This window comes from Lissotriton helveticus, chromosome 9 (genome assembly GCF_964261635.1).
Source record: "Lissotriton helveticus chromosome 9, aLisHel1.1, whole genome shotgun sequence".
Lineage (NCBI taxonomy): Eukaryota > Metazoa > Chordata > Amphibia > Caudata > Salamandridae > Lissotriton > Lissotriton helveticus.
Window position 1 is genome coordinate 342,237,920 of NC_136070.1, and position 25,517 is coordinate 342,263,436.

At 45.2% G+C, this 25,517-nt stretch overlaps 1 protein-coding gene across 1 annotated transcript in view; it reads right to left on the reverse strand.

Moving 5' to 3' along the window:
* Positions 1-25,517, reverse strand: part of TRIP11 (thyroid hormone receptor interactor 11) — a 441,702-nt gene that overhangs the window by 139,651 nt on the left and 276,534 nt on the right. The window lies entirely within an intron of this gene.

Genomic DNA, 25,517 nt, shown 5'->3' on the forward strand with positions numbered 1-25,517 from the left:
AAAATTGTTTTTGGTCTAAAAAAAAGCACACACTGCCACATCAGTTACTGGCACTGAACAAAACTACTTTATGTACCGATATTCTCATTGTGAAAGAGCAGAACGCGGTCACTCACAGTGAAGCCAATCGATTCTGAGAGAGAGAGAATTTGAATTAACACAAAAGGTCATAGTTAATGCCAGACCAAATTAGGGGCCCAATTATTCAAGAAAGTCTCAAAAGTGCACCTTTGGTATATGGCTTTCCTGAATTCACAAGAATTTACATTAGTAGGGCAAGAAATTGTACTTCTACAAAATATTTGTGAACTGCATTTCAGCCTGAGCAAATATACATGTGTAGATTTGCTCATGTGAAAACCTGGATGTTTGAAAGTTAATTTTCCTTCCAACTACTTTTTTCCCAACTCTGAAAGAAGGTTTACGTCTGCCACACTCAGGAGGAAATTTCCAACATTTCTCAGTATGGGAAAGATTAGAGAAATTTTTTTGAAAACCCTTAAAACATGCAAGTTAGTAGATTTGCACAGACTCAAAAGGGCATTCCAACCCTGGAACTACTGCTTACCACCATCATCAGTCCTAGTATGTAGATCTCCGGAAACGTGGCAACATAAAATGATTACTAGTATTCAAACACTACTATGGTATATGCCCTGGTATAATCAGAGAGGCTATACAAGAGCTCTTATATAATGAGATTGCTGCCATAATGTGTGGCAGCACTACATGGTACCAAAGGGACAAGTGGATTTTGTTACAGGACAAGTAGATTTATGAAGCAACCTGCCCCACCGACAAGTAGATATTTTAATAAATTCCACACCCCTGGGGGTCATAGAGCAGGAAAACAGTGTATAGAGGTCTTGCAGGACTGTGATTGGTTGAAGTTTCCAGAGTTCCTTTCTCGTTGTTTCATGGGAAAAATAGTTTTTTCCATGGTTGTTCTTCAAAGGCTGGGGTATAAATAAAAATGAAGAAAGAAAAGCATAAATCTAATTTCCAAGCCCTTAATAGAATTGAAACTTTCCGTTACGATATCTAGGAAGTTTTACATTCTAAGACTAACACACAAGGGAAATATAATGTTGAAAAAGCAAATATGTACTTTATGTCAATGTTGAATTCAAAACACCAAGCATGTGCTTCTTGCTGTCCTGCACTTCTTTCAGAACTATGAACCCATATTACATCGCTTTTAGTCAGGCAAAGACATGTCGGCACGTTGAGCACGAGTACGTTTGCACTGCCCAGAAAAAAACGATCTTTTTTTTAATACATTTTTATAACTTTTTAAAAAGTATAATTAAGGTATTATATTGTATCATATTGGTCTTTTAAAACCATGCAAACAAGTTACATTAACTTTTAGTAAAGGCTCTTATTGACCCTTCAATAAATTTAAACGCAAATACATTATTCTCTCAGTTATATTTTGACTCATTTGAACAAATTTGTTCCTATGAAAATGGATTGACATCGGTCCTTTTTGGCTTGAAGGTGGCAATAAATAAGTCTGGCGCCATGGCCTAAATGTGTTTTCAACTCAGGGCTTGGTGGGAAATGATCCCACGTACTCTGACTGGAGTCATGTAATGCAGGTTTGAAGTTGGGCCTGTTTGTTTGAAGATGCTTCTTTGCTGGGTCCGGCCCCTTTTGGGTCTGTGCGCTGATCGATAATCCTGCAGACCTCTTCAACTGTACAGCTGCTGGTACATATGTTTATGTTGTTTCTCAGCTATGAAACCTATTGGATTTGCCAATGCTTTTTTTTTTAGATACCCAGCATAAATGTACATGCATCCAAGGCCATTACTTGGAATGGGCTTTATTAACAAATAAAACACCTTCAAAGATGGTCGCAGTAGATGCGTGCATATCCACGGTGGCTGTCTTTGAATACATTTATAATAGATTAATACATTTAGTTCTAAGAGGGCTGTGGCAGATGGGTGTGTGTCTGCAATACAGTCATATTTAAATGAGTTTGTTTAAATATGACAAACCCATTCCTTGGTGCCTGTCACACATGTGTACTCGAGGGCGGCCATCTTGAAATAGTAATATAAAATAATTTTAAGGTGGACATCCACGATAGTGTAACAAGCAATGAAAGGTTAAAAAATAACAATAAGAAGTGAGAGGGTGAGGGAGAGGCGGGACAGAAGCAGCTTGACAGTAACGGACGAGTGGGGTGTTGGGAATATTTTTTTTAAAAACTACACAAAAAACAAATGCAATAGGACTAGTGGATATACTGGAGGAGAGAAGCAACTCAAACAGCAAGGGGGCAGAAAAGGGGGAAACAGTACAATGGACAGAGCAAGGAAACATGCACTTGCATGGAGTACTTAAAGTAAAAGAATAAAGTAGTTCTCTAAATGCAAGCAACATCAACAGTAGAGAATACTGGCGCCCCTCCCAGACTTTACCTGCTACACGCCACTGTGACACACTACATTAGAACAGTTTGGGCACCACAGCGCACCCAACCTGCGCAGAATGAGCTGGTTAATTTATTATACTACATGGGAGCAGGGGGACATCTAGTACGCTGGCTGTACACGGGGGTCCGAACACACGCAGCAACCCCACTCACAACACTTAGGGACATTTGGGTTCAAGACACAGACATGTTACTGACGGATAAAGACATGCAGACGATTCTGGAACAACCTAGGTGGGTTTCGCGGAATGTTAAATTCAGATTTATTCAGGTGATGGTTTTGCACAGAGCCTATCTGACCCCCCAGAGGCTACACAGAATGTTCCCGAACTCCCCCCACAGTTGTCCACGGTGTGGAGAGGAGGATGCTGGGTTCCTCCACATGGTCTGGTCCTGCATACGCGAGTACTGGATGGAGATATGTCAAGCTCTCCGTACGATCACTCATATGCCGGTGCCCGGGGAGGCTCTGCCCTGCCTGGTGGGGTTCCGTAGACGGTCCAAAACACAGAAGGCACAGCAGAAATTCCTTGACTTGGCGCTCCTGTTGGCATTCATAGTGCTGACGATGCGGTGGAAGTCCCCCAGACAGCCGGGGGTACCCTTGTGGCAATCGGAGGTGATGAGATGGGGTCGGGCGGAGGGAGCGGCCCTTAGAAGGGAGGAGGACCGAGGTCAGAGGAAATATCCTATATTACAAGAATGGGAGATCATGATGGTGACGTTGGAAGAGATGGATTTCGTCCCGGCACAAGGGGACAGAGCGTAATTAGTACACATAACACCGGGGTCCCTTGGGCGGGGTCTGTTAGTACCCAAAGAAGCACATGGACTATCTGAACTTAGGGCATGCCAAGTGAATATACTGGACATGGTCGGCTGGCATTAGCTCAGGGAGGGTTCCGTTACCACCAGGGTGAGGGGAAGTTAGAGAATGGGAGGGTTGCTAGGGGTGGGAGGGGGAGTTGCTGTTTTTTTTTCCACTTTTCATTTTGACTTTTTCCTGTTGCAAGTCAGGACAATGTTGAGGGGAGGTTATGGATCCTCGTTATTACAGAACATACGTAATAGGCCTAGATATTCGAAGAAGTTGTAATGGTCGCTGCATTGCTCGAACCTCCTATGTCACTCTGAGATTCAGGGAAGACCGTAATGGGGAGAAAACGGGAAAAAATGGCTGATGAATATATGTATTGATATGTAACTGCATATATGTGTACTGAACAGCTGTGAATAAAATGTTTAAAAAAACAAACAACAAAAAAACATCAACAGTAGAAGGATACAAGTAAACCAATTAGAACACTGTGAGATTGAAATGCTCCTTTGAAGGACAAACATGAATAGTGAGGAAAGCCACTGATTTACGAGCAGACAGACAGACAACAAAACGATATAATCATGAACAAGGGGCTGATCTAAAGACCACTTTATGCATAATGGAAACAATAAATCTGACCAACTCAGAGCTGAAGCTGTCTGTAGCCGAGACTTGGGGCCTGATTATGATAGTGCAGGTCGAACTGCCGACAAGCCGTCGGCAGCGGTCCGAGCGCCATATACTGGCGGTTGGACCCACAGCTGTCAGACACAAGACAACGGCCTCCACCAGGATCATAGATCCCGACGGTGCGGCAATGGGTGGAGCGTCCTAGAATGGCGGTGGTGCGTAGTCAGGCATCACCGTTGGGATTTCGATTTCCCTTTACTAAAACTTTTTTATGGTGGGAACCTGCCATGAAAAGGTTGTTGGAAAGGGATCAGGGGGCCCCAGGTATTGGATCCTAGATAAAAATGTGTATGGGGCACCCCCGCTCCTGGCACTGCCGTGTGTACACTGTGTGCCATGCACAACGTGGTGCACAGTACATGGTGCACAGACGTGTCGGAGGCATTGTACGGCAGTGGCATCTGCTGCGGCCCTTTTCGAAGGCAGCAGCATGCCCCCACCGTAGTACGGCTGATTTCCGACCACCAACCCAGTGTTCGCATCGACATACAGTGTTCGGACTGCCCGCATGCTTGTCGACGGTCTCCTGACACCGCAGTAGCAGTCGGCGGTTCAACCACCCAACAACAAAATCAGACCCTTAGTCTACTCTGCTAAATGACATGACGCTGTACATATGAACTTTAAAACCAAAACCAATAAATCTTCACCTTAGCCATATGCACAGCAATACAAAATTTAATTAATCGAACTTATAATGATTTGTAAGGAAAAGATCTAAGCAGGGGTGTGACCACGGAGTAGTGCAATGTTGACATTAAACCACTGGGAGGAACTAAAATGGCTAAACACGTAGGTGCCATAAAACTCAATCGCCCTTCTCTCTTGCTACAAGCATGTGGTAATATTCTTTTGCCATACAACATAGGTCTGCCATCCCAAACAACTCACCCGAGCAAGTGGAAAGTCCTTATCAGCCAAAAGGCCTAAAACACTTCACAAGCAGCAGCTTTGGTCAACAACACATACATTCCTATAGTCTTGCACACCCATAATGCAACCCATCTCTATACTCCTGTTATTCCACCTCCTTGAAGTCTTTTCCCTGGATCGTTGATGTATAAGTAATTAATTTGGTTACACAAAGTACTGCTTACCTGCTTCCTTCACCTCTCTAGAAATGAAGTAAAAATAAGCTTACCTCGCTTCTCTTCTTGGATAAGGTCGACATATGTGTCTACTGCATCACTGATATGGAAGTTTGATCACTTAAGACTGAAGAGTTATGATAAAAAACCTATAGCCTATTATTCACTGATATGGACATGGATAGCTCATGAATTTACAGCATAGTTCGAGTTTGAAGGAGCTGCTACTTTACCACAGAGGTGATAAAAAAGAGTGTGATTTTAAAGCATCTAGAATAGTAACATGCTATCTATTTCTCTTAAAACCAAACGTGGCAACATTTCTATTTAGGAGCAAGAGGATAAAACAACTTCTAAAAGCAGACCACCAAAGGCTGCATCTCACATGTCAAATACTCACATGTGTGTGCCAGGCACCCTTCCCCAGGAATAACAAACATGTTTACCCACTTTCCTTTTGTTGGGCAGTTCGTCTATAGGGTGCCCAACTGTATCAAAATATTTTTGGGGCTCCATTACTGCAAAGCGTTTGGCCACATGTATGCATGTTCTGAACCAAGAGTCAATTGTTTGGCTGGATATTGGTGGAGATGGCCAAGAACCTCTCCTACCATTACATAGTTACTTGACCACAAATAGCGCCAAAGTTAAAGACATTTGTGCTGTTGAATGTATCAGATTGTGTCCTCATGCACCACAAACGTTGGTGTATTCTTTTTACCCCAAAAGAACTTGGGTGAACCCATTAAAGAGCAAACCATGTCCCAAGAGGCTGTCTCATGCAGATACCCATGGTAATGGCTAAGAGATGAACAACACAAAGATCTACAGCATCCCAGAAAATAGTATTTGCCAAAGCTTTGAAGACTCAGCTCAGACACCAGCCCTTGTCCCAACAATGAGGGTGATTTCCTTGGGTGCCTTTGCCTGTTCCTCCAATAAGAATTTTTTCCCACAGAGTCTGAAGTCTGGAAAGAGACTCCTGAAATACAGAGAAAAAGAAGCCTCACATTGAATCACTCATGCCCAAATCTCTCAGCAACAAACATATGCTACCTTGAAATTAGGACATCTTTATGCCTAGAAACCATCCTCGTCACTTGTTGCATTGGTGGTCTTTTAAAAAAGCATGATATGATCCTGTTTCAAGAATAAAAAGGCAAAGACCACAGCAAAATCATTTATCAGTTTGGAGGTATTTCCAGGAGACAAACAACACAGACATAATTTCTAGCTACAAATGGAATAAAGTCAAGTTATGGCCATAAATATGACTGTTGCATCATTGTTTTGCAAACTTTCTATTGGAAAGAGTTACAAAATCAATTTAGTCATCACCCTGAATCTATAACAACACTGAAGTCTTTGGACTTGAAACAATAGGGCCAAGACCAAGTCATTGAGCTCTCCTTTTAAGGAAGAAGCATCTTTTAGCCCTCAAAGAATAAGGGCTTACAGCAGCTCAAAGCAGAAATGGTCATGGTGAGATCCACCAATTCCAGGTAGATGATACAATGTAGAACACGCGCTTCCATCAAATCAGTTCTAGATTTTCAGAATGAACAAGCTAGAGGTTTTAGTGTCCTAAGGTAACAGTCACCATATAAACATTTGGTGTTTCTGAACAAGATAAATACAAGTGATACAGACAACGGTCCAAGCCTGCCACCGGAGGTCAAGGAGCTCTAATAACCTTCCCCTTGTCCTGTTTGACCAATTCCAAATATGCACACATCTCTTTCAGGTGGCAGTTCTGGGACTTTCTCTCCCCCACTGCTCAATATTCTTTATCATTTAAGGTTCTTGGATTTAATTACAACGAGCAGATTTTCTCCCATAAGATTTTCTCCCAATTCCAAGTGGACCACACGACTCAATGAGTTAACCACAGGCTTATCCCATCTCAAGGCCGAGATACATAATCTTTCAACTATCACTAAAGAACTTCTAAAATTACACAAAGCCACCAACAAAACCGTGAACCAAATCAGTCTCCAAACGAGAAATTACATCCCCAACAACTCACACCCAGAGGACACTAGCCAGAGTAACTGGCTCAGTTTCCAACCTAGTAGACACATACCCAGGTTCTTACGCCCCAGAAACACTAAGCAGGGTAATTTACCTTCCCCATCTTTCACCCAGGAGGGCAAATGAAGAACTATCTGACAGGGAAATAGACTACATCCTCATATCTTATGCCAGGGCAACAGATAACAGTAAGTCGCAATGTGGCACTATCCAATCCATTATAACCAACCCCCTCAGGGAACCGACTCACAACAACAGATCGTAAATAGAGATAACCTCATAAATATCAACATAGAGCAGCCCACCCTAACCCACTCTATTAACAAGATAAAGTGTGCACTCATTTATTGCAGATCTGCTAGCAAACATGCTCCTGACATTTTTAACCTCATCTTAGATAATGACTTAGATATTATTGTCCTCACTGAAACATGGCTAAATAGCTCCTCCTCTCCCATCCTTGACTTACTGGTTCCTCCTAGTCACGACCTAATCTGCCTAGATAGAAACCTGAAACCCGGTGGAGGGGTAGCCTGCATCCATCGTAACTCAATCTCAGTCAAGCAAGCAGACTCCATTGGTCTATCCTCCTGTGATTATCTCTGTATTAATATCTCTGATGATAAGAGCATCGCCAGCAAGCTTCACTTATTCTACCACCCACGAGTGATAACTTGTCTTGCATCGACAAGCTAATGGAAGTCATTGGATCCAACGTCAACTCATATGTACTTCAAATTTTCCTGGGTGACTTTAATCTCCACTGGAGAAACCCAAACGATCATGGTGTAGGCTGTCTTAAAGCGTTTCTATCAGACCAGGACCTAAATTTTGTGACAACCCATATCATAATAAGGGAGAGACACTCGACCTCATCATAGAAAAAGCGAACACCGTCTCATTGGAATCCATCACCCCATGTGACTGGACTGATCATCACTGCATCCTCTTCTACATCAATATCGAGCTAATTCAAAAAAGAGGCCAACCCTATAAGACTAAGGAATGGAAAAGGAACTTACAAAAAATCAACCCCATCACCCTGGTAAACCGATGCAACTCCGCCCTGACCCCCACGGAGGACTTGACTGATGTAAATGACCTCACATCCTTTTACAATTCCACTATGCTTGAAATCCTAGACTCTACAGCGCCCCTCCAAGAAAAAAATGTCTCCTCCAAAATTTCCAAACTTTGGTTCAAGGACACCCTGAACTCAGAGCGACGCAAGCTAAGAGTTTCTAAGTGGTACACATGATGGTGGTGGAAAGAGTTTGTCCGCTGGTAAAATCAGATTAATGCATGTGGTATGTCAGCTGGGGTTTTCCCATTGTATTGCTCCGTAGCAAAGAATACTAATTTTGGACTTACTGGTTTTGCCAACCACAAACCAAATAGATGTTTTATGTGCCTGAAGAAATAGACACCCACTTTCCACTGACAGGGACAGATAGGCAGACCAAGACAGGTGTGCCAATAGATGAAGTGACGGAGACCATGAAGAAAAAATAGAAACAAAACAGCAGATAGAGGGATGGGCCCTCTCTTGTATGACGGAATGTCTCAATAAACCTGTAGCACTGAAAGTACATTCAACCTGCTTGAGATGTCAGAAATGATTTGAGACACATGCTTGTTTGAAAGGACTTGAAGCCCATTGGTGAGATGGGTCTAATGACTGGCTAGCCAAGCCCATGTGGAATTGCTATCTATATTTTGTGGGTTGTCTTTGATGGGTGATGGGTAAGGGATTGTTGAGGCTAATGAGCAACAAATATCTCTCATTTCATGACATATAGGAAAACTAGTATGGGTGCCAGGCTATCAATGCCTCTCTGAAGGCAAATAGTATACTGCTTTGAAAAAGTTTGGTTTACAAATTTGCCACTAGATGGCAGGGTATGCATCAGCTGGGAATGGGGAGTGGGATGGATTAAAACTAATACCCAAAAAAGTGACTTTGGAAGTAACTGATTTAGAAAACGTACACTTTCTGTCAAAGTATGGTGCAAGGTATTGCAATCTCAACAGCTACTCTAGCATAAATTCATTCCACGAATAGAAGAGACATTGATACTGAGGATTTATTCAAAATGACATACTTCCTGCTTCATCCATGATCTCGCTGGGGAAGTTGTAACAAGGGGGTTGGGGAGAAAGTAAGTGTGCTATTAGGAGCATCCGCCAAAAACATTAATATGCTCTATTTGTCTATATTTCTAGCATAGCCTACAGATGGCCAACTACAAAGTGACGGGGGCAAGACTCTCCCTGACAAAGTGAGGAAAAAAGCTTAAAATAACCGTCTGTCAATGTACGCAAAAAGAAGAAAAAATCAGTGATGATAGATGCCTGTGAGTTTTTTCTAAGGTCAAAGACAAAAATTACAAAATTGGAAGGTCAAGATCAGTGGCATAAGAAATGACTACCAAAGCAGACTCCAACTGCAAAAAAGAACTATGATTCTCTAACTTTAGATCTTCTATACATTTACATGCTTGAATATCTCCCTTCATTAGGCTGGGAAACCTTGTAAGTCAATGTAAGCAGAGCAGAGAACCACACACTCAAAGAAAACAAGTTACTTACCTGTAACTTTAGTTCCCCAGTATTGGTAACTTTCATAGAATCCCATGCTTTTGTATTATTCCCCGTCATCGGAATGGGAGTCTCGGTAACAAAAATAACATAGCAGTTGGTACAAAAGAGAAAGAAAAAGCCCTAGGCCTCATTCCCTTTTGTAGCATATCCACCTCTTTGTGTAAAAGAGACCAAACTAGGCATCAGCCAATCAGAAGAGCCTCACCCCTTAGAGCCCTCCTGAACGAACCTCAGAGCCTCAGATTTTCTTAGCCGTTGTGTAACAGTCACCATATCTGCTGAAGGCTGAGCTTTCCCCGGGGAGGTGGGTGGGCGCATGGGAATCTATGAAAGTTACCAATACTGGGGAACTAAAGTTACAGGTAAGTAACTTGTTTTCTTGCCCCAGTATTGGAACTTTCATAGATTCCCATGCTTTTGTATCAGAGTAGCAAGCAGTTAGCGATAAAAAACACATTTTGTGTCATAACATACATTGCAATAGCCGACATGACATAAAGATACAAAATGTGCAAAATAACGGAAGGTGGGATAGAAAGGAAAGCTCACCAATTAGTGGAAGAGGTTCCTCAGGACTTCTTGGCCCACTGCTGTATCTTCTTGTTGTAAGGATTCCAAGCAGTAATGCTTAGTAAAGGTGTGGACGCTGTTCCAGGTAGCAGCTCTGCAAATGTCCTTAATCTGCACACCTGCGAAGAGGGCTGTTGAAGAAGCCACTGATCTTGTGGAATGTGCTTGAACCCTGCCAGTCAGTGGTTTACCTGCTGCAGTATGGCAATGTAGAATGGCACTGGTAATCCATCTTGCAATCCCCTGCTTTGACAGAGGGAGACCTTTACTCGGACCACCAAAAGCAACGAACAATAGGGAGGATTTCCGAAATCCTTTGGTGCGATCCAAATAGAATTTTAAACATCGTTGTACATCTAGAGAATGTAGCGACCTCTCCGCTGGTGTAGCCGGGTGAGGAAAGAAAGCCTTAAGAATAACCGGCTCATTCAAGTGGAAGTCTGAGGGTACTTTGGGTTAGTTCTCAAGATAACTGTGTTCCTTTTGAATTGAAGAAAAGGCTCTTGGATTGTGAGAGCCTGCAATTCCCCAATACGTCTTGCCGATGTGAGGGCAAGAAGGAGAGCCAATTTCCATGAAAGGAACTTCATGTCTGATCGATGAATTGGTTCAAATGGGCTTTTCATGAGTTGAGTGAGGACTGGATTCAGCTGTCAAGTAGGAGGCGGAGGCCTCACTAGTGGATAGACCCGGAACAAGCCTTTTAGAAATTGCTTAACAATCCTGGAAGACCACAACGAAGGTCCAGACTCAGACCATCTGTACCTTGAAATTTCCACCAAATGAACTTTTATAGATGAATGGGCCAGCCCCGACTTAGCCAAGGACAAGAGATAAGGCAGAAGCTGATGAGGTTTTGAAGAAAAGGGATCAATTTTCTCTCTCGTGCACCAAATGCAAAATCTCTTCCATTTGAGGCGGTAAGTCTAGTTCGTGGAAGGAGCTCTCGCCTGGGAGAGGACTTCTTTAATTTCGTTCGAGATGGGGAGATTCATAAATTCTCGCTGCTCAGGAGCCATGCTATCAGGTGTAATGACTGTGGATCCGATGCCAAGCCTGTCCTTCGGACATTGTGAGAAGGTCTGGAATAGTCCTCAAGGGGAGAGGAGGAGCTAGCGACAACAGATGGAGCTCCGTGTACCAGAACTGTCTTGGCCAAGCAGGGGCTATCAAGATCATCCTGCATGGTTCCACTTTGATCTTCCTGATAAGCCTCGGGATCAGTGGAATGGGGGGAAAGGCGTAGACAAATGTCCTTGACCAGGCTATCGAAAGCACATTCCCCAATGATCCTCGGTGATGAAGCCTGCTAGCATAAGACCGGCATTTCTTGTTGGTCGGCGTGGCAAAGAGATCTATTGAAGGTCGGCCCCACTGGCGGAAGACCTCTTCTAGAACTCGCTGGTTTAGCTCCCACTCGTGACTGACCGAGGATAACCTGCTCAGTCTGTCGGCATTCTCGTTTAGAATTCCTGGCAAGTATTCTGCCTGTAGCGACATCCCGTGAAGGATCGCCCATTCCCAGATCTCTTGAGCTTCCTGCGACAACGGGAGAGACCTGGTTCCTCCTTCCTTGTTCACGTAATGCATGGCCGTGGTGTTGTCCGTCCTGATGAGAACTTGTGAACCTCTTAGGCGAGGGAGAAAGTCTTGTAGAGCCAGTTTTATTGCTCTTAGCTCCAAGAGATTGATGTGGAGCCGACGATCGTGAGGAGACCAATGGCCACTGACATGCCGGTCTTGCATCACCGCTCCCCAACCATCCAACGACGCATCCGTTGCCACTACTTGAGGAGACGGATCACTTACGAAGGATAGACCTTGGGACAAGTTTCTCTGGTCTGTCCATCACAGGGCCGCTCTCTTCATTGTCGGAGTGACGGTCACCTTGTCGAATGATCCGTGAATCTGTTTCCATTGGATGTCCAGTTGCTCCTGAAGAGGACGCATTCGCAGTCTGCAGTGAGGAATCCGAGGTATGCATGACGAAATTGCCCCCAGCAGAGATTTGTAGCGGTGTACTGAGACACCTTCTTTTTCGTAAGTCCAGAGCCATGGTCTGCAGTTTTTCCCGCCTTTCTAGGGTTGGAAAAGCTTTTTAGAGTTTTGAGTTCAGGATGGCTCCCAGGAAACGTGCCATCCTGGATGGGGCCAGAGATGATTTGTCTTTGTTCAAAGTGAGTCCTAGATTTTGAAACAGGTTTGTACATGCCTGAACAGCGTGGCCATGAAATCCCCCAGATTGATCAGCCGCAGGATGTCTTGAAGAGACACCATCCGAAAAGACAGGGAGATGAGATAGGTGTTGAGCTCCCTGAGATCTACAATGGGGCGCCATTTCTCTAGCGTCTTCCTTACCAGGAAGAACCTGAAATAGAATCCCTGTCCTTTTTGGTCGGGGGGAACCGGCTCTATAGCCCCCTACAGGAGCATTTGATGAACCTCGAGCCGCAGGTGTTTTGAAGGAATGGCTGCAGGGGGCTTGGGTGATGGGATTTGAGTGAATTCTAAGTTATGGCCCTTTCGAATGATGTTGAGCACCCAACGGTCCGATGTTATCTTGGACCAATTCTGAAGGTATTGGGATACCCCGACTCCCACTGATGACTTCTTGGAGGAGAGTACAGTAGGAAGAGCCAGGAGGCCGCTATCGTCGCTTGGACGTATCACGTCCCTGGCGAGCCTGCTTACCTCTGTTGTTAGGCCTGGAGTAATTGGAGGATTGGCCCTGCCTTTGTTGATAAGGCTGGCGGTATTGTTGCGAACCTGAGCCGTAGGATGAGTATCTCTGTTGTTGGTAAGATCCTCTGTAGTTTGTACTTTTGCCTCTGGACCCTTTAAAAGGAGTTTTGCGGTACTGAAGCGTACCCAAAGATCTGACGGTCTCAGTGTCCTTTTTGATGTCTTGGAGAGTGTCGTCAATCAATTTTCCGAATAGTGCTTCTCCATCAAAAGGAAGATCCAGGATCTTATTTTAGATCTCGGGTCGAAACCAGGTCACCTTCAGCCACCCCTGGCGACGAAGGACTGCAGCTCCAGCCAAAGAACGAAACGCCGTTGTGGCAATGTCCATTGCAGAGTCAATGACCTCCATTGATGTCGCCTCCCCTTCTTGTAAGACCTTTTTTGCTTCCGCTTTAGATTCTGGAGGAAGCTGCTCCAGGAACGGTGCGACCTCACACCATAGTTGGCGGTCGTATCTGCCCAATATTGCTAATGCATTAGCTGCCCGCACCAGAAGAGTCGCCATTAAAGAGAATCTCTTCCTGGCATTGTCCAATCTCCTTCCTTCCTTGGAGGAGTTGTTAAAGGAGCAGAGGGGTTGCGCCGCTTGAGAAATTACTGAGTCCAGTCTTGGGTGGCCCGTCAAGGCAGCTCGACCATCCTCAGGCGCTTTGTACTTTTTATCTAGACGCGGTAGTACAGGGACCACCATCGCTGGATTTTTCATTGCCTTAAGGCCTTCATCCCACAGATGCTGCACTATTGGTATGGGCCTTGTCGTCTTCCTATAAGGTTCCTTGAAATTATACAAGAAACATTCAGAGGCCACCGCAGGCATTGCCAACTTGAATCTGCCAGTCGCTCTTTCCATCAGCTGATGAAATCCTCCTATTTCCGCTAGCGGGGAATCCACCGGATCCGGACATGGAGATGGAGGGTCCGGAATGATGTATTCATCCCATTCAGAAGCTTGATCAGCTCCATCATCCGGATTATGATCCTCATCCGAGGAATAATCATGGGTGTCTGCTGGTCTGGGAGGCTCTTGTGGAATTGATGCCTGTGGCTGAGGGGACACCTGAGCTGGTATTTCAAGAACAGCCGTTGAGGCAGGCGGCGGGACAGGCATGGCTTGCGCAACTGGAGCCGGAGCAGGCTCTGCAGCTTTAGAACTGTAATCCTGCAGCATCCTGTGCAGGTCCTGCAGGAAAGAAGATGGTACCGAAACCATGTCTTGACCTGAATATTGCTGTGGTTGGGCAGAATGATGATGATAACCACCTTCTTGGTCATACCCTCCTTCAGAATCCGTCTCCTGGCACTTGACCAGAAGTTGAGAGGAACTGTCAGCGTAGCCATATGAGTCCTGATCATCTTCTTCTGACTCATATTCATCAAACAGCAGAGCTGATGGCAAGGGGGTTACCCTCCTGGGAGATGTCATGTCCGGTGTAATTCTGGTAATTGAAATAGTGATTCTCTTCTCCGATGCCAAAATCGTCGACGGTCCCGTCAACAATGGTACTGAAAATGCAGCCGTAGTTGGCTTTGTCGACGGAATATGCATCGTCGACACAAGAACACTCAACGACGAGATGGGCGTCGTCGATGCAGTCGACGACGAGACTGTCGACATCCCAGCTGTCGTCGTGGTCAATGTTGTCGTCCTCGAGGCCTTCGTCGAAGACACTGTCGTCGCCGCCACCGTCAACGAACTCTTTGTCGTCGCCATCGTCGTCGACCTCGTCGTCGACATCCTCGTCGACGATGCAGTCATCGTCGACATCCTCGTCGACGATGCAGTCATCGGCGACTCCCTCGTCGACGCTGCTGTAGCTGTCGTCGACGATTCTATCCTCGTCGACGATCCCGTCGTCGTCAATTGTCCCGTCGATGAGCCCGTTGACGGAACCAGTTTCAGTTTAGGTTTCAGTTTCTTCGTCGACAGAGCCTCCGACGACGACGCCTTCATCGTCGACGACTTGGAACTTCTGTCAGACTTCCCAGAAGATTGGGAAGAGGGTTTCTGGAAGGCTGGATCAGTCTTCAAACCCTTAGAAGGCGTAGATGGTCCTACCCTCTCCTTTTCACCATGGTGAGGAGATTCGCCTGGACCCTGGCTCTCAGACTCCCTGGGGGTATTTTTGGAGGCCTTAGAAGGATGCTCCACAGAAGGAGAAGGGGAACCCCTACCCCTTTTGACTGACCTTCTTGCCGAAGACGCAGATGCAGAGTCCTCACTGTCACTGGAGACAGTATCCTTCCTGGACTTCAACTTCTGGAGCCATGTCAGAAGTCTACCCTCACGGTCCTGGAGGGTCTTGGTGGAAAAGGTGCGGCAGATCTTACAGTCCGCAGCCTTGTGATCAGGATAGAGGCAATAGATGCAGTCTTTATGCTTATCCTCAATGAATAGTCTTTTCTTGCCACAGGTGGAACATGGCTTGAAAAGGGCCTTCTTCTTTCCCTTGTCAGACATCCTGGAAGGATCGGCCAACAATCTGAAGAAAAACCTGAAGAAAAGCTTCTGAAGAGTAGATGTTGAGCAGAGCTCAAAGGAGACTCCCTAGCACAACGTGCGGTAGAAAATCTGAGGCTCTGAGGTTCCTTCAGGAGGGTTCTAAGGGGTGAGGCTCTTCTGATTGGCTGATGCCTAGTTTGGTCTCTTTTACACAAATAGGTGGATATGCTACAAAAGGGAATGAGGCCTAGGCCTTTTTCTTTCTCTTTTGTACCAACTGCTATGTTATTTTTGTTACCGAGACTACCATTCCGACGACGGGGAATGATACAAAAGCATGGGAATCTCTGAAAGTTCCAATACTGGGGCAGTAACACTGAAACACAGTCACAGTCTGCAGGTAATGCATTCAATCAATCAATCAGCGGTTAATAAAGCGCGACTACTCAGCCGTGAGGATCTCAAGGCGGTGGGGGTGGGGCGGGGTTGCTGGTCCCTCTGGTTGTGGAGGATCATTTGAAGAGCCAAGTCTTGAGGTCCTTATTCAGTCAGCGATGCGGATTGCCTGAGATGGAGGAGCAGAAAGTTCCAGGTCTTGGCGACGAGGTAGGAGAATAAACTTCCTCTTGTTCTGGTCTTGTGGATCTTGGGGACAGATACTAGGGTGTGATGGGCGGATTGAAGTAGTTTGGTTGGTACCTGGAATGCGAGGCAGTGGTTCAGGTATGCTGGTCCTATGTTATTGAGAGCTTTGCAGGCATGTGTGAGGAGCTTGAAGGTGATGCTCTTGCTGACCGGGAGCCAGTGGAGTTGTCGGAGGTGTTGCGTGATGTGGCTGCGACGGGGATGTCGAGGACCAGCAGCGTTTTGAACGTTCTGTAGTTTCTTGGGCTGCTTCTGAGTGATGCCATTGCAGAGTGCCTTGCTGTAGTAGAGTCTGCTGTTGATGAGTGAATAGGTGGATTCTGTGGGGATCCATTTTAAGGTTTTTTGAAGCAGGAGTGTGTAGAAGCAGGCTGAGGACACATGATTTGGCAGTTCATTGTGAGCGATGAGTCCAGTATGATTCCAAGGTTGCGTGCATGGTCCATATGGATGGGAGGGGCTCCCAGAGCGGCTAACCAACAGGAGGCATCTCAGGCTGGAGGGGTGGGACCCAGGATGAGTACTTCAGTCTTGTCCAAGTAGAGCTTGAGGCAGCTGTCTTTTATCCAGGTGGCGACAGCCTTCATTCTGCTGTGGAAGTTGCTTCTGGTGGTTGTGGGTTCGCTGGGGAGGTAGAGGATCAGCTGGGTGTCGTTGACGTGGGAGAGTATGTTGAGTCCGTGGCTTCTGATAAAGTAATCGAGGGTTGCCATGCAGCCGCTAAAGAGGGTGGGGCTCCGGGAGGAACCCTGGGGCACTCCGCAGCTGATCTCTGTAAGTTCTGAGAGCAACGGGGGTAGTCTAACTCACTGAGTGCGACCGGTGAGGAAGGAGTGGATCCAGTTTAGTGCCTTGTCGTGGATGCCAGCGTCGTGGAGTATCGTGATTAGAGTGCAGTGGGAAACTGTGTCAAAGGTGGGCGAGAGGTCCAGTGGGATGAGGACTGCGGTATCACCCCGTTCGAGGAGGGAGCGGATGTCGGTGGTGGCGAGGAGTGCAGTCTAGGTGCTGTGGTTGCTTCGGAAGTCGGATTTGGAGCTGTCCAGGACACGGTTCACTTCGATGAACTTGAAGAGTTGGGCGTTGATGGCTTTTTCGATGACCTTGGCTGGGAAGGGCAGGAGGGAGATGGGTCTGAAATTCTTGAGGTCTCACGGGTCTAAGGACGGCTTTGTCAGCACGGGGTTGATTTCGGCATGTTTCCAGTCGTCGGAAAGGTGGCAGATCCGATGGAGAAGTTGATGGTCTGGCGAAGCTGGAGAGCGATGATGGCGGCTGCTCTGTGGAAGATGTGGTAAGGGCAAGGTTCCGACAGAGCTCCTGAGTGGATGTTCTTCATGGTCTTGAGTGTGTCTAATGTTGTGAGCAGGGTTCAACTAAGCATGGTCTGTAGGGGTGCGGCGGGAGTAGTTGCAGGGTCTGAAGTGTTGAAGCTGTCGTAGATCTGCTTGATCTAGTGCTGGAAAAAGGTGCAGAGTTTGTTGCAGCTGTTTTGGGAGGGTGGGACATCTGTGGTCTCACTGTCAGGCCTGGCAAACTCCTTGAAATTGGCGATGAGTACATTGCTGTTGTCTGCAATGGCATTGATTCTGTCTTAGACGGCTGTTTTCTTTGTGGTTTTGAGGAGGAGGTGGTGTGTGTTGACAGCGGATTTGAAGGTTGCATTGGTTTCTGGGGTTTTGTTGTTCCTCCATCTCTTCTCAAGTAATCGGCAGGTACGTCTTGACTCATGGAAGATGGGAGTGAACCAGCTGGCTTTCTTGGAGTGTTGCTTTACCTGGTCTCTTCTTGAAGGGTGCCAGAGTTTTGGCACAGTAGGAAATCCATCGGTGGAGGTTGCGTGCTATGGTGGTAGCATCAACCTCTTCAATGAACTGAGATTCTCAAATTTTCACAACTCGTCAACACATTGCAGGGTAAAAAGCCTCATTACTGGGCAGGTTGTATGTTAATCTATTAAAAATACAAACGTTGTAGAACTAGAGTTACATGTAGACAACCTTTTCTTCTCCAATATTACAATTCGTATAACAGAGAAGTTGTAATGGGTTTGACCTTAACAGGATGTGCAGTACAACCCGGCACACTTCCACTTCAGATGCCTTCTGGACAATGATGCTACATTGAGGTGTGCATTGAATACCTAGTTGCTGCATGACCATACTTCTGGTGGTGTGAGCTCATCCCTTGATTCTGAGATCTCTGCCTGACTTTCTATCATAAAAAACGATTCATGCTTTAATCCAACAAGATACACTGCTTGGATAAGGCCAAACCTTTGTTATCACTGCTGTATGCCACACAGTCTTTATCTGATTTTCTGGAAGTCTTTGTCCTGTCAGTATAGAATTTTAAACAGTGTTTTAAGTTCTACAAGAGTACAACTCTCTCAGCCAGAATGACTAGCTGTGGGAGGAAAGCTGGAGGATGAATTTTCACGTAGCTGCACGGTTAAGGATTACAACAGTGTTATGGCGTCCAAATATAGACACTTTTCCAATTCAAGGAGTACGTTTGGTTGTTCTGGCTGCTCCTGTCACCAATAGAATCGATCAGTAATAAGGTGGGATGCTGAGTGGTTCAATTCTAAGACCGTAGCAGGCAAGCAGTCAAGTGGAGACATTGTAGGCTGTGGTGCAGATTCTGACAGTGAATCTTGTTCAGTAGGTAAAGCCCCATTTTGAATCAAACTGGGACATCTAAGAATAGATCCCATTGATCTGTAAACCAAAACTACCTGGACCAAGCTGGGGCTATCAAGGTTAGCTTGCACTGCTCATTTTTTGGTGTTCATAGTACTCTCGTAATGAGAGGGACTGGAAAAAAGGTGAATGTACAGAATCCTTGACCAAGGAATCAAAAGATTACTCTCTCTTGTGTCTGAATACTACCACCAGTTCACATAAAGTGGCCATTAGCATCATCTAACAGTGGAAAACAGGTGCGGAGATGGGAGGGGTTAACCCACTTGTTGAAAATTAGATGCAGCTGATATTTGCATGTCTAGCTACCTTCCTGGCAGTGCCAGTTGAGCATGCTAAGGGCATCTGCAATCATATTCTGTAAGCCCGAACCATTGCTCCACCCTGGAGAAGGACCTAGTGCCAAAAAATTTGAGCTTCTAGAGATACAATTTGAGATCTTGTTCAGCCTTGTTTTTATATACTAAAAGGATATCATATTATTTGTTCTGATTAATACTGGCTGATTACCAGAAAGACTTTCAGAGCCAATCACACCACTCTCAACTTCCAGAAATTGATGATAAAATGTGTTGATTGTCCCGATCAAAGCTTGCTGGTGGAAAGGAATCAACATAAGCTCCATAGCAGCATAGTAGGCATCCATGATAAAATAAAATTGAGTCTTGACCTGTAAAAATTTTGTGTAGATCGGTTAGGGCTTCTATGGCTTTAGACAACAGCAAAACAATGGTGTCCCATTGAAATGTCACATGTTTCAATTGGAGAACCAGTTGCTTCTATTGGGGACACATTAGTAGGAAGCATTGAGGAAGAACAGCAATGCAATATGATGTGATTGCTTGCATGGTCTGGTCTTTGCACAAAGTGAATGGTGTTAGTTTTCTGAGATCGTAGACCAAAGGCATCACTTTCTTGCCCTTTCTTGCTATGGATAGGTCTTGAGAGTAGTCTTGCATATGTGCAAACTCAAGAACATGATTTGTTGATGCAGTGTTAACATCAACTTTTCCTCCCTGTCTCTTTAGCAGATGAAATGTGCAGTTTATCACATTGCTTTTGTGTTCTGGAGCAGGACCTTCGAGGAGCCAATATTTTAGGCAGGGAAATATCTTTACTCCCTGCCACCAGAGGTATGCCTCCATTGCGGCTAAAGATTAGGTAAATTCTCTTGGAGCCAAAACGAAGATAAAGGGTAGTGTCCTGTACTGAAAATACTTGGCTACTGACCTAAAACAGAAGAAACTTTCTGTGCAAGGGTAATATGGAAATTACCCTTGCACAATGGAATGGTTGCTGCTTCGAAGGGTATCATCGCCGGCTCAGTTGGAGCCTGAAACAACGGGGAAATTGAGAGGGAACCCGGGACTCAGAGCGAGATGATGGAGTGATGGCGGCTGAATTGAAACCGAAACCTGCAATGTGAGCTCGCTCTGTGCCCCAGCTGCATACCCATACCCAACCCGTCTGCCGCGCCGACAAAGCTACTAGAACAAACACCACTCCCTTACATCAGCCGGGGTCAGGAACAATAAGACCCTACAGCAGGGGTCACACCTCGAGTGCTGGACACGGAACGCGGAGAGGGAGTGAGTGGAACGTGTGCAAGGAGACTGTGCGACACCGGAGTGCTGACCTGGCCGATTGAAATAATTGCGAGACAACAGAGACGGAGAGACTGTGTGAGCAATATAAAGCAAGACAAGTCATATTTCAGAGAGTATTGGGGTGTATTGATGTATTGTTGAGAGACCAGCCACCCGCAAATGCTCACAAAACGGGCACAGCTGGGAAAATCACTGCCTACAGGCAGGGAGAGGGGTACGAGCGGAGGGACAAACAGCAATTGTACCTCTTGGCAACAAAAGTTTAGTGTTGTTTCCCCAACCAGGCGCAACCACACATCACCACACATCGATACACAAACGAAGAAAAGATGGCGCCCATAGAATGAAAGGGAAACTGCACATGAGAAACAACTACAGGGCAGCCACCGCTGCCATTTTGACCACCCCAGACAGGAACAGGCACACAGTGTACGGTACCAGCTGGACCAGCAGAGAAGTTAGCAGCAACCCAGGATGTGCCAACAGAAGGCTGAAGTCAACTGGGAGTCGCTGCTGACGTGCTGCATCACCACGTGGGGGAGTGTAACGGCGACCACAAAGGGGGACGTCCTGAAACACATCAGTAAAGCAGTAATATCATATCACAAAAAAAAAAAGTAAGGGTAACCGAGTGAGGATGAACATCAGTACTGCCGTAACGCGGAGGGTGCACAAGAGGAGCGACAGACCTGGCACAAGACACAAAGCGGTGGAGAAAGCGAGGGTGCAGCACAGAGGGGGAGCCGAAAGAGACTACATAGGAAGCTGGGGGTAAACCGAGTGTGAAAAAAAAAAAAAGGGCAACCCACTCTACTCCACTTTCCTGCTACTGACCTTTGCCCCCACCTGTCCTGGCCCTTATTCCCCACCCTGTTTTTCTGTGAACTTTCCCTCGTCAATTGAGATCTAGCTATTTTGTCTGATGCCCGATGGAGCTACCTGGTTTAGCTATAGGGGAGACAGGTAGGGGATTCCCTCCTTGGACGTCGCCTACCCAGTCGGTCTTTAGACAGACTTCCTTTTGTCTCTCCTGTCGGCTCTTCCCGAATCCTCTCTCTATTTAAGTCTCTCCGTCTCTCCTCGCTCAATGTATTGAGACTGAACTATTTTGTCTGATGCCCAATGGAGCTACCTGGTTTAGCTATAGGGGAGATGGGCCGTGGATTCCCTCCTTGGTCGTCACCTACCCAGTCGGTCTTTAGACAGACTTCCTTTTGTCTCTCCTGTCGTCTCTTCCCGCATCCTCTCTCTATTTAAGTCTCTCCGTCTCTCCTCTCTCAATGTATTGAGACTGAACTATTTTGCCTGATGCCCGATGGAGCTACCTGGTTTAGCTATAGGGGAGATGGGCCGTGGATTCCCTCCTTGGTGGTCACCTACCCAGTCGGTCTTTAGACAGACTTCTTTTCGTCTCTCCTTGTTGTCTCTTCCCTTTCTCACCTCCCCTGCCCACTCCACTACTTTTCTCTCTCCTTTCTTCCTCTCCTAATATATTCCCTATTTTTTGATGTATTGTGTAATTGTTGATCTCTTTCTGTTACATTGTTGATTCTCATGTAAAGCGCTCTGATACCTTCGGGTCTAGCCAGCGCTATAGAAAACTCTTTAAATAAATAAATAAAATAAAAAAACAAAAGGGAGACCAATCTGAAAGACTGTTTCTTCTTATGGATTTTTTGGGCACGCTCAGACCCAGAATAAGGTACCATTCCTCTGATATTTTTTCTGCACGAAGGAGAAAAGTTTGCCAATGTATGAGTACAATCCTGGATCGTGCTAAGTCTCTGGCGCTGGTTCGACAGACATTTTCTGAAGAAGGTTTGTTAACTCTGTCTGCAGGGCTTCCAGATGTAAGTGGTGCTCCCATTTAGGTAGGAATAGAGATGGCTTGAAACTAAATTCTATTTTGTAACTAGCTGGATAATATCCAGAACCCTGCTGTCTGATGTTCTAAGACCCCAGGCTGCAATATATGCCTGTACTCCCACTTTCCACTGGTATGGATGTTGAGGAGGGCGGGTGGCCCAAGAAGTCAGGCTTGTGAAACATGAGCCTTCGATCCCATGATCCTTGGACTTGCTGGATGAAAAAAGAAGTCCCTTCCTCTTAATTAGGAGTGTTCATCTGACTGCAGCTGAGTACCATACTGGCAGGAGGTGGATGGGGGTTGATTGTAGTACCTAGACTGATGACAGGATTGAATTACCAGAGAATTATTGTCCACATTGGTTGCAGGAGTGTTTCCCCGTTTAGACTGTTTGCACTGCAGTGAGCCATGATGATGATCTGTATCTGCTTCCAATGTATCTTCCAGATGCTTTCAAAGAGCAGTTGGGCCAGTATTACAGACTGCACCTAACAGCAGAAGGGTGTCTTAATCACCACTTTCTTAATTTTGATCATGGCTTGAAATATCAGAATAAGTATACGATTAATAACAAATTGTTTTTCAAAGGCAAAACATGAACGTTTTATTGGAGGCTTAGTGAGCAGCTGATGTGCAGGTACATGCTGCAGAACATTGTAGGGTGAAAGCAAATGTGTAGGCAGAAGCCCATGATGGTCTGGAGGAATTAGATAAGAAGACAGTGGTTGTGGAACTGGCCTAGTTGGTGAACAAGGCTGCAGTTTGTGCATAGTAGCCAGGTGGAGGTGTATGGTCACAGACATTTTCCATGATTTGCTTCAAGTATTCCAGGAAATCTAAAGTAACCTAGAGCAAATGTAGCTCAGCCACTGTGGCCGACCTATATTTGCTCATGAGTGGTTGTTGATTTTCAGAGTCACTATTGATTCATGGATATCTAGAACATGAGATCCATTGGCTGCTCATGTTCATCATCCCCATGTTCATCATCCCCATGTAAGATGGGCTCCTCATCGGTGCCCCCACCTTTTGAGACTAATGGAGGTTCTTCAAGGACTTCCAGTAGTAAAAGGAGCTATTGATTCTTACTGGTAAGACCGCCTGTATTAGAGGAAGGCTTCAGGTTAAAATACTTTGAGGGATCACAGAAAAAAGAAAGTCAACGACAAAGATGCAGTAGACAATGTTAAACTTGAAGATGGAGCTGTCAATGGCAAAACCAATAATGGTGTGTTCGTCAACAAAGTGGCTGCTGTTGTCAGCATCAACATCATCTTCATCGGTGTGACATCAATGAGGTTCAAGCCTTTGAGAATGAAGGTATTATTGTAATTGTCAAGTCATGCTTGGCTCCAGATGAAGACGGAAGAGTCACTGATGAGACATCAGCCGTCTTTGATTGTTTCTTCAAGGATGTTCAACAGATTTTCCAAATATAAGGCCCTGACTATCTCAAACTTGTAGTTTTTGGTCTTGACAGGAGGCATCGTTTTTGATGGATCGGTGCCAGGGGAGAACACTCTCAGTATACATAAAGTGTTTGCCTCTCTGTTGTTCAGGACAATAAAAGCAAAATAGGCATCACTGTGGTAAATATTCCTAGCCCCAGAAGATCACCATTGTTTTAAAGCAAAGACATTGGAAGGGGTGCCAGCCATCTGGATAGATAGCCATGGGTTCAGCCAGTCAAACACAAAAGAGGTAGGTAAACGGATTACCTCCTGTAGATGGTGTGAGAATAGTGCCAAGAACCCCTGAACATCAAAATGTAGGAAAAACATTAGCATGAGAAGAGCCAAACTCTTACAGTTCCTTTGTTGTCAGATTCACTGAGATAAACTATGAGCAGCTCAGTTTTTCCAGGAAGTAGGTCTTCTATGCCCTTTTGCTTCACTGGCAAGTATTGGGTCACATAAAGAGGTGAATGTACTACATGTGGTTTAAGGTTGTTTTCAATGTATTTTGAGCATATGCAACACTGTTATTTTAACAATGCCGCTGATCATTTCTAGGCTGACAATGGGTGAAATTCAAACACGTGAATCCATTAATAAACATCCAATTTTACAGATTTATACAGGATCCTCCTGAAGAACTCAGGATCAGAGAAGAGCTCTAGCACCAATGAATCTCCTAGAGAGTAAAAAAAAAAAAGAACAAAATGCACTAACTGTGCGAACAGGAGGAGTCCGTATTCCTGTTGCTTTTGTAAAGCACCTTGACTGAACCCCCTTTACTTGCACTCTCAACTTCTTTTTTTGTACTTTGACTGACAAAAGGACTCAATACCAGTGAGGAAAACCAAAGGACAAATGCATAATTTTTTTCTCATCTTGGGTTTAGTCTGATGAAGAATAGATTATTTTCAGAATTTTGGTCTGATCCACTTTAGTGGTAGTAAGTACTGAGATTACAATTAAATGGGCTTTTGACCAAGTGACTAACCATCAGTGAGGCTCTAACAGGAGACTTGCTGAGATACAAGAACTCCTGTTCAGTACCTTATAGATTCAGCTATGAATATCACAACAACAAGCAGCTTTGAGGTATAACAAATTAGTGATTTTGTTGTGGTCATACTCCACTCACTCAGGTAAGAATTAGGTACTAAGGGGCAAGTAGGCCAATTTGGAGCTTGTAGTAGTGTATACCTAATCATTCACCTTTACAAACCATGGCACCGAACCCTCCACCAGTACCAAATTCCAACGTATGCACTCTGGTGCCTCCGTCATAATATGTCCATTGGATTTTCATTGTTTGTGCATTAATGAGCTTTGAAGGAGGAAATGTGGTGCTAAATAGCAGAACCTAGTGGTGTCTCTGTTCCTTATGCATATATTGCAAGCCAGATGTGAGTCCGCTACTGAAGGAACCTTGGTACCAAATAGCACACACTGGTGTATGGCAGCTTCCAGAGGCAGGGGATGCAAGCCATATATAAGCCGACTGACAAAAAGCATTCCTATCTTGAAGCATAAAGCTGTGGTAAAGGTGATACAACACTTTTTGTTCCATAACAGGGAAACATATAGGGAACTAAGTATAAAAAAAGGAGCACTGAGAAGAAAAAAATAAGGATTTCATTTATATCAACTGATGAAAAACAGGAAACTGAGTGGTTGTTTAAAACTGTAGAAGAACAGAAGACTTCTTATTTTCCACTTCTTTCAAAAGCAGTTGTCCTGCTTCAAGGTGGCTGAAGTTTCTTCTAATTAGGATTTGAAAGGCACATTGGAACTAGGATATGTAGGACATCATGGTA